At 33.7% G+C, this 12,971-nt stretch overlaps 1 protein-coding gene across 2 annotated transcripts in view; it reads left to right on the top strand.

Moving 5' to 3' along the window:
• The window catches only part of LRBA (LPS responsive beige-like anchor protein), a 637,829-nt gene that overhangs the window by 533,208 nt on the left and 91,650 nt on the right, over window positions 1-12,971 (top strand). The window lies entirely within an intron of this gene.

The following is a 12,971-nucleotide window of genomic DNA, read 5'->3' as shown; positions in this document are numbered from 1 at the left end:
GTAATGGTTCGTAAACAACATTTAGGAATTCATAATCTAAGACTTTAGACCAACAGATTAGAAAATAAGGATAATACCTGTGAATCTGGGGGTTAAGAGTAACAGTGCTCTGCAAGCCTCAGTCATTAACCACTGACAAAGTCTATAGGACAGTTCCAAATATCTGAAAAGAAAACATGAAGAATTCATATTGATAGTTATAGATCAGAATCAGTCGTTTAAACCCTTATCTCCTTTCTCCCCTCACTCCCCGTTATTTTAATTCTTTCCTCTTGAAAAAAAATAGTTAGATGAAGTGTGTGTGTTTTATAAATCTAACAAATAGTGTATTCTTTTTCTATAACCCGACCTAACCAAAATATATATTGTTTTACTCAACTTCCACAATGAGGTCTGCTTTTTAAAGATACAAAATATCTTTTCATCATAATTCCCTAAATGCATTTTTGTTTAATTTGTGAGGGTTAATGCCGGGTTTATGTTTGAAGGAAGCATCAACCCATAAGAAGTTACACACCGTTTCAGAACCTTAGCTAGGAGCCTCGGCCACTCTTACTCCTTTGCAGAAAAGAGGGAGAAGGGAGGGGCAGGAAAGGAGCTGAAGATCTGCTTATCACATTTCCTAAGTAAATGTTCTGTACTTCAAGCTCTTTAGAAAAAAAGCTTTATATGTCAGTTTCACAACCATTTAAATAGATGTAAATACTGTGCACTATTCCTTAATGTTTATATTAAGGAAACAATAGACAATGGATACATTATTATAATAAAGTGAACATGCTTTTTAAGCTATACATATTACCCCTGCCAGATGGCTGGGAGTGGTGGCTCACGCCTGTAATCCTAGCACTCTGGGAGGCAGAGGTGGAAGGATAGCCTGAGGTCAGGAGTTCGAGACCAGCCTGAGCAAGATCGAGACCCCGTCTCTACTAAAAATAGAAAGAAATTAGCTGGGCAACTAAAAATAGAAAAAAATAATTAGCTTGGCATGATGGCACATGCCTGTAGTCCTAGCTACTCAGGAAACTGAGTCAGGAGGATCACTTGAGCCTAGGAGTTTGAGTTTGCTGTGAGCTAGGCTGATGCCACGGCCCTCTAGCTGGGGCAACAGAACGAAACTCTGTCTTAAAATAGAAAAAAAAAATATTACCCCTGCCAGACACACCCTCATTCCACCACCCCAAGGCAGATAAATCGGTATTGGCAATATTAGCATTTAGACATTCTTCTTGATAATATCATGTTCTAATTTAAGGCCATTTTTAAAATTTCTGCCCTCAGTAAGTTAGCAGTTGCTACCCCCATTTTGTTAAGCTTATTCAATGCTGCAAGCACCAGGGATACAACAGTGATGCTCTCGTTCCTTCATGTACATATTATTCACATACATTGCCCTTAAATATACCGGTCATACAAGCATGTATGATGGCAGACATCCATAAATTATCTAAATGCTTTATGTCCTCAAAAAGAAGTTTGTTTGTTTTAAGTTACCTATTGAAAACTGACCCAAAACTGATAATTATTTTAAGTAATTTTTCCTTTCGTGATATTAGTAAATATATTTTTAAAGAACAGTATACTTTTTTAGTACTACTATGAGCACTATTGTTGAACTACTTTTCTATAGAGTAGTATATACTTTTGTGTTAAAAATCAAAATGTACTTAAGAAAAATGAACACAGAGAAAATAATGAAAAGGTGTTTTATTTTCCTTTTATATACCTAATGTGTGCATTCTATATAAAATGCAATATTTTTTTTTAGTCCTTAAACTTTCAGTGTTTAACAGTCCGTTAAAAATGCAGATCCCAGAATCCCACATTATACTTATTTAAATTGATTATGGAGGTTTGGGGAGTAGGCTCTGGAATCATTTTTTAACAAACTCACTAGGTGACCCTGAGATAGGTATGGTTCAAAACTCTTACATTAAGTGGAATATTTTAAATTTGCACGTATTTTAAGAGGAAAGTAATGATACAGGGGAAAGAAAAACTCTAACTCTGCTGAGGATTAGTTCGCAGGTACTTTGTAAATATTACTCAGAATAGAGTTGAATGATTCCTATTATTCTAACACTTGTGTTAACCCTACACCATTGAGGAGTGGAGTGGTTGTGATTATTAATTGTTTATTTGAGCCATGTGTGGTGGCTCTTGCCTATAGTCCCAGCTACTTGGAAGGCTGAGGCAGGAGGATCGCATGAGTTCAGGAGTTTAAGACCATCCTGGGCAACACAGTGAGACCCCATCTCTTAAAAAAAAATGTTTATTTGTTGTTGTTTTCCTGTATGTGTATTTCATGGTTTGCTTTCTATTTGACTTTATGAATGTTACTTTGGCAATATAACATCTAGTATTATGTGGATAGTGGATAGTGTTAGAAAACAAAGGTAAGAAGTCCAACATATCTTCCTGGAGTTAGTGCAACTAAACATGTTATTCACAAAGAAAATGGCACTATTCATTTATTATCGGGACATATGCTGTGAGTTGTTTCTAGTAACGATGATAGTTTTTTGTTTTTTTGAAACATCTCCATCATAATTCCCTTTTCTGTTAATAGCATAGATATGTAACTCCTTTTGCTGAGATCAGGGACCTGTCTTTGACCATGAAATGTACTCTTGTCACTGTGAAGCTAACTGGACTCTAATGGATTGGACCTGTAACTTGACACTCATTATTGCCGTCTTCTATCCATTGTAACCAACCAACAACTGTCATTGTTTTCTAATACAAATTTGATATTTAAATTTTTATCTGCTGATGATATTTCTAATGATGTAATTTTTGTATTTAGGCATTTAATGATGAATTTTGATCCAATATTTAATGTGGCTTATTAGTATCTTTTATTAATGGATAAATTGATAAGAATATGTAAGAAATTATTAGTAATACTTAATAGTATAAGAATGACTAAGAAATTAGTGAATTTATATTCTGAATCCAGCATTTTTTCTGTTCCTTGAGTGATTGCTAAGGTGCATGCTAGTCACACTTGTAATATTATTGTCATTGTATTTGAAGACCCTTGTGCTATTGCTTTCATCATGTGGTTACGGCAGGTTTTTTCTACATTATATATATATGTTAAACTTACCTTTGGATTGTGGCTATAAGTTATGTTTAACACAACTGTTTTGGATTTCTTACCTGTCTATAAGGCAGCCTAACGCCTTTGCTTAAAATCTGTCCCCTGTCTCTGATGGTTACACACAAGTTACCTCATCTGCTGCTGATGTTTCCCAGCATTCCACATCTTGAAGTTGTTTTCAGTATCTGGACTTCCTTTTAGAAAATTAACCTGGGAGTCTTCATCCATTTACATCCTTAGACAATTAAGATCTTTGAAATTATAACACTTTATATAAAAATAATAAAAGTACTTTTTATTTTCATCTGGAAAAATGATAATTTTCTCAGGTATAGAAGAAATAGTGGCTGTAACTGACTATGACCAACTTCTGAAAAGCAGCAGCTGTCATGGTGTACAGTTTAGGGATTGCTGTCTAGTCAAGCAGAAAGCAGTAAATGAGAAAAAAAATTCCCAATACTCTCTACCTTGATGAGAGGCTCAGTATTCAATGCTGTACAAAAACTCACTGGGCAAATAGCCTATTATCTATCAATAAATTATACATAAGTAAGTGATCGTGCTAATAGTGAAATGTCTTGTTACTTCTGATTGACATAATTTTGATTGCTATTTAGAATGATAGCAAGATATGAGAAATTTAGGTAGGTATGGACTTATAATTTTTCAATTCAGGTGATTGTCAAGTGACCAAATACAAGTTCTACCTTGTATGAATGTGGAGACCAACAAGGATAAGGCACTTTTAAATTGGTGTAGAAAAAACATTTAAAACACGTATGATAGATTCCAAATGCTTGTAAATGAGGCATAGGTTTCCAATCCTGATTAATCACTTGTGTTATTTACAAAGTATTATATCATAAAACCTGACCTATGATCTCCAAAATGGGCATATGTCTTATGGAAAGCTGAAGGTTTTATAGAGACTTGCAGTAGTTCATTTAGTTAAAGGATGATATGACTTTTTTCTTTTCCCATTTCCAGAATTACAATAAAACAATCTGTTTCTAAGGACTTCAAATCAAGTCCTACTTTGCTTCAAGTGCTGCATAGTACAGGGGTTTTTTAATTTACTTGGTAGACATGTTTACTGCATACTGTAGAGTCTATGAGTGTTACCCTAAATGCTTAATCATGGATCCAGGTTTTCATGTATGAAACATTGCATAAATTGATACCATTGCACTGTTGTTTGTATGTTGTTGGACTATATTCAGACAAATACTTGACTCTAAAGTGTTTAAAGCATTTTTGCTAAAACTAGCAATGTTTCTGCTTAAAAGTCTGTGATGACGTTCAACAGCAACTTTAATGAGTAAAGAACTACACTTCCTAAACAGATTTTATTCCAACTAAGTTATTAGTAATAGTACTATTTCAGGTATAATGATTTGAAATCATGACTAAAGAATGCATAATAATTATAACTTAAATTTGTGTGATATTAACATTTTATAAGTAAGTTTCACACGTCGATCATTTGAGCTTCATAATGTCCTTGTGAGGCTGGTAGAAAAGATATTCCAAGTTTTCTAGAAATTCAGAAAGAATGATACACAAGGTCATACAACTAATAAGTAGCAAAAATTTAAAAATCACATTTCCAAATTCATTATTCTTTTCTTTCTACCCTTTCTATAATACATATTTTATTTAGCACTTTATAGATTACAAAGCAGTTTTTACATATCTGATTTGAACTTTAGAATAATCCTTTGTTGTAGATAGAATAATTATTAGTTTAGTGATTTTAGAATAAATCTGATGATCTCATTAGATATATTAAAGGAAGTAAGAAATATATTCTAATATGTCTAATGTACCTGTAGTCCCAGCTACTCAGGAAGCCAAGGCAGGAGGATTGGTTGAGCCCAGGCATTTGGGATTGCAGTGAATCATGATGATGCCACTGCACTGTAGCCTGGGCAATAAAGTGAGTGAGACAAGCCAAAACAAAAATCCCAAAATGGATTAAAGATTTAAACATAAAACCTGAAACTGTAAAACTCCTAGATGAAAACATAGGGGAAAAGCTTCTTGAAAATGGTCTCGGCAATGCTTTTATGAATATGATACCAGAAGCACAGGCAGCAAAATCAGAAATAGACAAATGAGATTACACCAAACTAAAAAATTTCTGACAGCAAAGAAAATAATCAACAGAGTGAAAAGGCAACCACCGAAAGAATGGGAGAAAATATTTACAGACGATAGATCAGGGATTAATTTCCAAAATATATAAGGAACTCCTACAACCCTATAGCAACAAAAACTCATTAAAAATGGACTAAAGACTTGAATAGACACTTCTCCAAAGAAGACATAAAAATAGCCAACAAGTAACTGAAAAAATGTTCACCGTCACTACTCATCAGGGAAAGTGCAAATCAAAACCATGAGATACTACCTCACACCTGTTAGATTGTCTATTATCAAAAATGCAGATGACAACCAGTGTTGGTGAGGATGTAGAGAAATTGGAACCCTTGTACACTGTTGGTAGGAATGTACAGTAGTACAGCCACTATGGACAACAGTATGGAAATTCCTCAAAAAATTAAAAATAGAACTACCATATGATTTAGCAATCTCACTTCTGGATATTTATCCAAAAGAATTGAAATCAGGATTCATAGGAGATATTAGCACTCCGGTGTTCATTAGAGTGCTATTCACAATAGCCAAGATGTGCAAACAACCTAAATAGCCAGCAGCAGATGAATGGATAAAGAAAATGTGGCATATACATACAGGGAAATATAATTCAGCTTTTAAAAAGAAGGAAATCTTGTAATATACAATGACATGATGAAAACCTGGGGTACATTATGCTTAGTGAAATCAGCCAGTCACAGAAGGACAGATACTGCTTTGAGTTCACTTATATGAGGTATCTAAAATAGTCAAGTTCACAGAATCAGAGAGTAGAATGGAGATTGCCAGGTGTGGGGATGAGGGAAATGGTGTGTTGCAAATCAATGGTTATAAAATCCAAATTATGAAAGATGAATAAATTCTAGAGATCTGTACAACACTGTCTCTATAATTAACAATACTGTATTATATATTTAAAAATTTGTTAAGATGGTAGATATCATGTTAAGTGTTCTTACCAAATAAAAATTTTTTTAAATGTATTCTTTAGATCATCTTCACTTTCATCTTTTGGAACAGCTAAGATGAAATAAGTAAATATTAAACAGGTCAAAGTACAATAAATGTAGTTACTTTATCGAAATTATAGCTATCTATAGAATCAGGTAATAATGAGTATATTACCTCTCAAGTGGATTTACAACCCCCATTGCAAACTCATCCTGGAAAAACAGAATTTCTTATCTTTCTACTGTTATCCAAGTTGACCAAAAATTTGCCAAGTATTGAGCTAGGAACAAAAATCTAGTGACCACTAAGACATTTGTGTGAAGTGAAGTCCTGGGCTCAGTTAGCAAACAGATTCATGGAATTCATTCCAGAGTAGGACAGTGAAGGCAAGATTAGAGACAGGAAATGAGGCTGCAGAAGTAGCAGGACAGAACAGGGTGTTTTTCTCTGGCATGGACAGAACTACAGTGTTGGTTAGCATTGGAGGTAACTGTCTCAGGAGATAAGTCCTACTTCCTTTCAGATATTGAACATGCCAGAGCCTTTCTGATCTCTAGAATTTTTTACCTGTTCAGCCAATTTAGAATACTTTGTCTTGAGCTATATTTTTGGTAAGCTGATTTTTAAAGGATAAAAATGTCTCATCATATGTTACCTTCCCAGAAGAACCTTCCCTGATCATTTTATTCAATGGAGTCTTCTCGGTTACTCTGTATCTCACCACCTTGTTTTGTAGCACTAATCATTATCTGACATTATATCGTTCAATAATTTGTGTGTTAGTGTAGGTCTTCCCCTCAAAAAATGAGAACAGAGACCTTGTCAGTGTTATTCACTGCTATCTCCCCAGTGTTAAGTGTAATTCCTGACACATATGATGAATCCTAAATGAATGTATAGTAATGGAATAAATGAATGAACTTTAGGTCAGGGGTTTCCTGAGTAAGGAGGGGAAGTGGTAAAGCAGATGGGGACTCTCGTTTTTTGAGCACTAACTATATACCAGACATTGTTTTAGGCATTCTGTCATCTATTGTCTATTTTGTTCTTCCAGTGTAGATACTAGCCCTATTTTGAGATAATCAAGGCTGACTAAAAGTAAGTAAGTTGCCCAATGTCACAACTGGCCAGGAGCCAGAGATGAAGACCAAATATATATTTTTTATTACAGATACTCTTCAACTTACAATGAGGTTACATTCCAATAAACCCATCATAAGTAGAAAATATCATAAGTCAAAAATCCATTTAATGCTGAAAACACAACAGATGATCCCTGACTTACAATGGTTCAACTTACAATTTTTCAACTTTTTGATGGTAAGAAAGTGATACACATTGATTAGAAAACATAACCCATTGTGAGTTGTACGGAGCTCCTCCACTTATGGTGGTGTCATGTCCCAATAAACCCATAGTAAAGTTGAAAAATTGTAAATTGAATGTGTTACCTCCCAAATGGATTTAGCACTATGTGTCAGGGACCATATGTATATCATGTATCACAACCTCTCTTTTATATTTTCCATTTTATTAGTTCCCTATGCTTTGTCCTAGCAATTTACCCATATTTTTTAAATCACTAATTTTCTCTTCAGTTACTTAAAACTTAGTGATTTTTCATTTCTAGAAATTGGTTCTTTTTCAAATCAACTTTTAAGAAACCGTGTCTCCTTTTCTTATCTCATTCCTTATATGTCTTTAGTAACTTAGAACATTTATTTTGAATACGGGAAAACATTATTTCCCCTATTCAATAATTCTTTTATCTGAAGTTCTATTTGTGCTGTCACATGACTCTTAATAGTCTATTTCCTCATAAATTTGGTAATTTGGGATTGTGTGATCGTCTCTAGGAGAGCTCTTCTCTGTTAGAATCCTTGATGGTAGTATGTAGGCCTCTCCAGAATGTTTTACTTTTGCCTTTTCCATGTTTCACAGAGTAGGACCTCACTGTATATAAATTTAAGACCACTTGGTTATACTTTTAAATCTTAAATCTGTGTTAGAGGCAGACCTATGAATATGTATTCCTAGGGAAAGCTTTCCTACCCTAAACCCAAGTCAAGACTGATAAGCTCTTTCTTATATACTTCTGTTGGTAGATAGATTTCTTTTCCTGGGTGTCCTTTTGTATTAATATGTATTTAATGATATCAGTTTCTTATGTTATATCTAATGATACTTACCTTAAGGTCCAAAATTCACTAAGAAATTCACTAAGCTTCCAAACATCTATCCATCTACTAGGAATATTGAGCCTTATAAGTAGTGTTTAAATGACCTGACTCAAGGTTCATTCTTTTTCTGTCTAAAAAAAGTAGCTAAATTGGAACTACCAGCTTTTGAGTCTCCAGTCTCTTATTCCCACAGTCCATACACCAGCAGATATTTGAACACTTAAGTTTAATCTGTTTTCAGGCTATGTGCCAGTGAAACCAAATATGGTCCACAAAAAGACATCTATCCTGTTAACATGAGTGAGAGGAAGAGAACAATTAGATAATGCACCAATGTTTTTAGATGTGTACATGAGAAGCTCTTTTTAGAATATGTTTTTAAAGTTACTTGACATCAGCATGTGTAAGTTAAACAGGATTTAGTTCCCAGTATTTTCTTCCCTTAGAGCTGTCTTTCCAAGAAGCATGATTAAGTGAAATATAAACACCACATGAAAAGTGGACTGGTTTTCAAACATTTTAGTGATTTGTTTTTTTAAATAAACAACTGATCGTTGTTACCTTTAGTGAGGATATAGTATATCCTAAGATCGTTACTTAATGTAAAGTAAATTTTAAGTGTTTTTCTATATTGATAGAGCCTAAATGCTTCAGTAACGGTTCTAACTTAGATATTGTTTAACTCTTTTGTTAGACTGTAAGCCAATACTGTGTACATGCTATTCAGAATGAGAATGTGATGCCATATAAGATATGTCAGCCTTTCACTTTAAAAAAAAAAAACTGGTTTAATGGACAATTTTGCTTTGCAGTTTTTGTTTTTTCATTTTCTAGAGGTATTGGAGTTTTTAAATCTATGTGTTTAAGTGGTACTACTGATGGGAACATTATCTGGAGCTCAGATAATAAACAGTAGGTTTCTCTGAAGGTAAGCTGTGAACTTAGGGACATTATGAAGTGAGAATTGGTATCTCACAGTACCACAGCAGCAGAGCACACTGTGAAAATCTGGAACCTGGCACCTTGGGAGAATGAGGATTAACCTAAGTTATTAATAGCTGGGTTTGAAGGACCCCTCACTCTCCTTGTGTTGCTTTAAATCCTTTTAAATAGCACATTGGTGGCCTTTTTGTTTTTTAAACACAATAATATACTATTTCTTAGTCTGAGCCTTTTTAATATTGCTGTTTCTAAAGTTCTAAAAAATACCCAGAGATAGAGTTTAGGGGTTATACTGACAATCTTAAATGTGCCTTTGTTGATGTTAAATTCATTATCGATATTTATATTCATGAGAATATTCTTCAGAAGAATATTAAAGAATAAGCTAAAACATTTGGATAGACATTTATCCCTCTCTTTGTGCTTTTTATTGGTATGCATTGCTAAAAGTGGCTTAGGGTATAAGCAAATTACTTCATTTTGATTCTGGTTGCTGAGCTCCTAATAGCTTTTAAATTTATACAGTTTTTGTTTAGCTGTCAAAACATTTAATTATATCATGCCCAAAGGTGTAAAGCTGTCAAATAAATCCGAGTTTAGGCATAAACATTTGCTAAGTTACATGTGCTACTACACCATAGTTGTTACTGGGCAGCTTGTGAACCTGTTTTGGGGGGAGGGGTGTGTCGAGGAACATTAACTCAGCAGGTACAGAACAACATTGGCCCAATGAATTGATGATTACTTGTAAAACAGCAGGTAGTAATGCCCCCAAGTCTTTGTAATTCCTCTTTTTATAAAATTAAGCAGCCAAGAGAGTGTGGTGGGTTCTTTGGCTCAATTTGCACTGTAAGAAAGCTTTTTGCAAAAATATGTACTCTTTCTTTTCTTACCTCAACCTTATTTTTTCTTTGTTTTCTCTTTGAAAACAAATGTACCCCATTCATACTTTATACGCTTCTTCCTTACTATAGAGTCTCCTGCTATAGGAAGAATGGTTCCAGTGGCACTTATAATAATGGAACTATTGTAACTGATCAACAATTATTTATTATATGTTTAAAGTTTTCTATGTAAAATATTTTTAAAGATAGGAAAATTTAAACATTTTTAATTACCCTCAATATTTGGTTATTCCATAAATAAAAATTTTTAGTATTTGATGACATTATTTGGAGGCAAATTGTTAGCATAAATACTAATGCAGACTTCACTGATGCAAAATTCACTAAGAGGTAGGGGAGTAAAGTAAATTAGTTCTACTTTGAAGCTTTTATTTTCTTCCCCTTTCAAAATGAATGGGAAGGCCCTTGAGAGGCCCTTGAATGAAAGCTGCTTTTCATTAGTGCTACCAAATACCTACTTGAAAGAGTTGAGTTCTAACTGAACACCCACACAACAGAAAGGGAAAGCTTCCTTTTTCTACTGGAGAACCATCAGCTAAATAGCTCTTGGCTTCTCTTTTCCAATCAGGTGGTTTCACATCAGAGTTAATTACTCCAGTCATTTATTCTAATCACCCTCCTCTATGGCTAGCTGCATTCTGTCATGGGGTGGCATCGTTTGAAGCCAGTTAAGTTTGAAAACCACTGCAGGGTACTTGAGGCTCATTAGTGAGGCCTATCCATGCCTGGCTTTGGATTTGCTCCCTGATTAACTCTGCATCTCTCTGCCTAGCTCCCTCCTCCCACCATCCACCAGCCCCCACTCCTCAATGCAGCAGCTCTTAAACAGCAATGTTTCAATTAACTCTTGCCATGCTGTTTGTCTTTTCACTTACATATTTAAGAAAAAATTTAAATGCTTATATTGCTACTAATATATTTGATAAATTCTGGCCTTATAATTGCATCCTTTGAGTTGAATTTAACTGCAATGTTAGACATCCTACAAAGAAGAGTTATATTTCCGAACAACAAAGGAGGAAAACGGTGATCTCAGAATGAATACATTTATGTCCTTTATCCAATCCTCCTAACCTAATAAAGGTAATGATTCCAACTTAGATTGTACAGTACTTCAGTGTGTCTTACCAGCTATCATAGGGGTTATCTGAAAAGCTATAAAAAAAAAAATCTCAAAACAGATTTATTCCTTTGACATTGTTTCTTATCAGTTTGATATTTTAATTTAAAAGCATTTTTCAAGTGGCACATTTAAGAGATGTTAGAATCACAAAAGCAAATGTTTATGCTATATGTTTTAAGAAATAAAAAATGGGTAATCAGTATCTTGAGTAGATCATGTTGAGCAGTTAGTACATGAAAGTATTTAAAATATTTTCCAAAAATTAACAAAAACATAAAACCAGTTGGGTAGTTAAATGAAAATGTTTAAGTAGGAAATAAGAGCAATTTTCTGCACCGTAGTTTGATTTAAAGAAATCAAATAGTTCATGTGTCAAAACAAAATATAGAAATTAAAATACATGAAATCATATTTTAGAGGTTATTAATGTCCCTGGATGTTCAGAATCAGCAGAATGAACTCATTATTAATTCCATTCCTCAAATAGTTATTTCTTATATGAATTGCCTCTTTATCAAGAGTCTTTGAATTTAGCAGCTAACATGTTGGTACTCTCTTGATCTGAAGGCTGTGTTTTAAAAATTTTTTACTTTTAAAATCTATTAAGGAATACATAGTACAGTTCAGGTCCCAACTCTGACATTTACTAGCTGTGTGACATCAGGCAATTTACTTAAGCAATCTTAGCTTTATTTGTAAAACAGCTTTTTTTTTTTTTTTTTTTTAGCATTTATCTCATGGGATTATTGTGAGGATTAAATTAAAAAATCCATGTAAAACATTTAGCATAAAGCTTGGCACATCATAAGCACTCACTAAATGTTAAGTGCTACTTGTTTAGTTGGTCAGTGCATTTTCCTCCAACTTAGTCTTTAGATGCATTCTCCTTGTACAATATACTTTCTGTAGCCTTTGTCAAGTATATTATTGATATCATTTGCAGTCATCTTCTGGACATTGTTGAAAAGAAAACAATGCCTTGAAAGGTGATAGATACTTCCATATCCACTTCACTTTTTTTCTTGTAATCATCTACCTCAAATTTGATTGTATGGTTAACAAATAGCAGACATCTCATTTGCAATGGCTAGTAATCAGAAATTCTTCATATTTTCTATACATCTGCCAAACGAACACTGTGTCAACAGGATAAAGTTTCTATGGTCAATTTCATGCTTCTTATATAATGCTATACACATTGAATTGTGCTAAATCTGAAGAAATTTCTTATGCCATTCATTCATTCAACAGACATTTGTTAGAGGCCTACTGCATAATTAGGTCTGTGATCACAAAATTGGAAGACTATGACACCTGCCCTTTGGGGCTGCCATTATGAGGAGCAGACAGACATGACAGTGACTAATTAAAGAAATAGATTACATGATATAGTCATTTATTCATTCAACAAATATTTTGTGAGTACCTACTACGTAATGGCCATATGAGAAAGCAGTGAGAAAGATGATGTATAGTACCTGCCCTTAGAATTTATTGGTTTGTGAGGGAGGTGGACAATAAATAAAAAACAAATACATGTATAACTGTGGTAACATGTAAGGTAATATAACAAATAATAAATATAATTTTTGTGATATATACCATAAAGG

This window comes from Eulemur rufifrons, chromosome 18, assembly GCF_041146395.1.
Source record: "Eulemur rufifrons isolate Redbay chromosome 18, OSU_ERuf_1, whole genome shotgun sequence".
Taxonomy (NCBI): Eukaryota; Metazoa; Chordata; class Mammalia; order Primates; family Lemuridae; genus Eulemur; species Eulemur rufifrons.
Note: the sequence above shows the minus strand (reverse complement) of the source record. Positions and strands in the feature narration are given on the sequence as shown.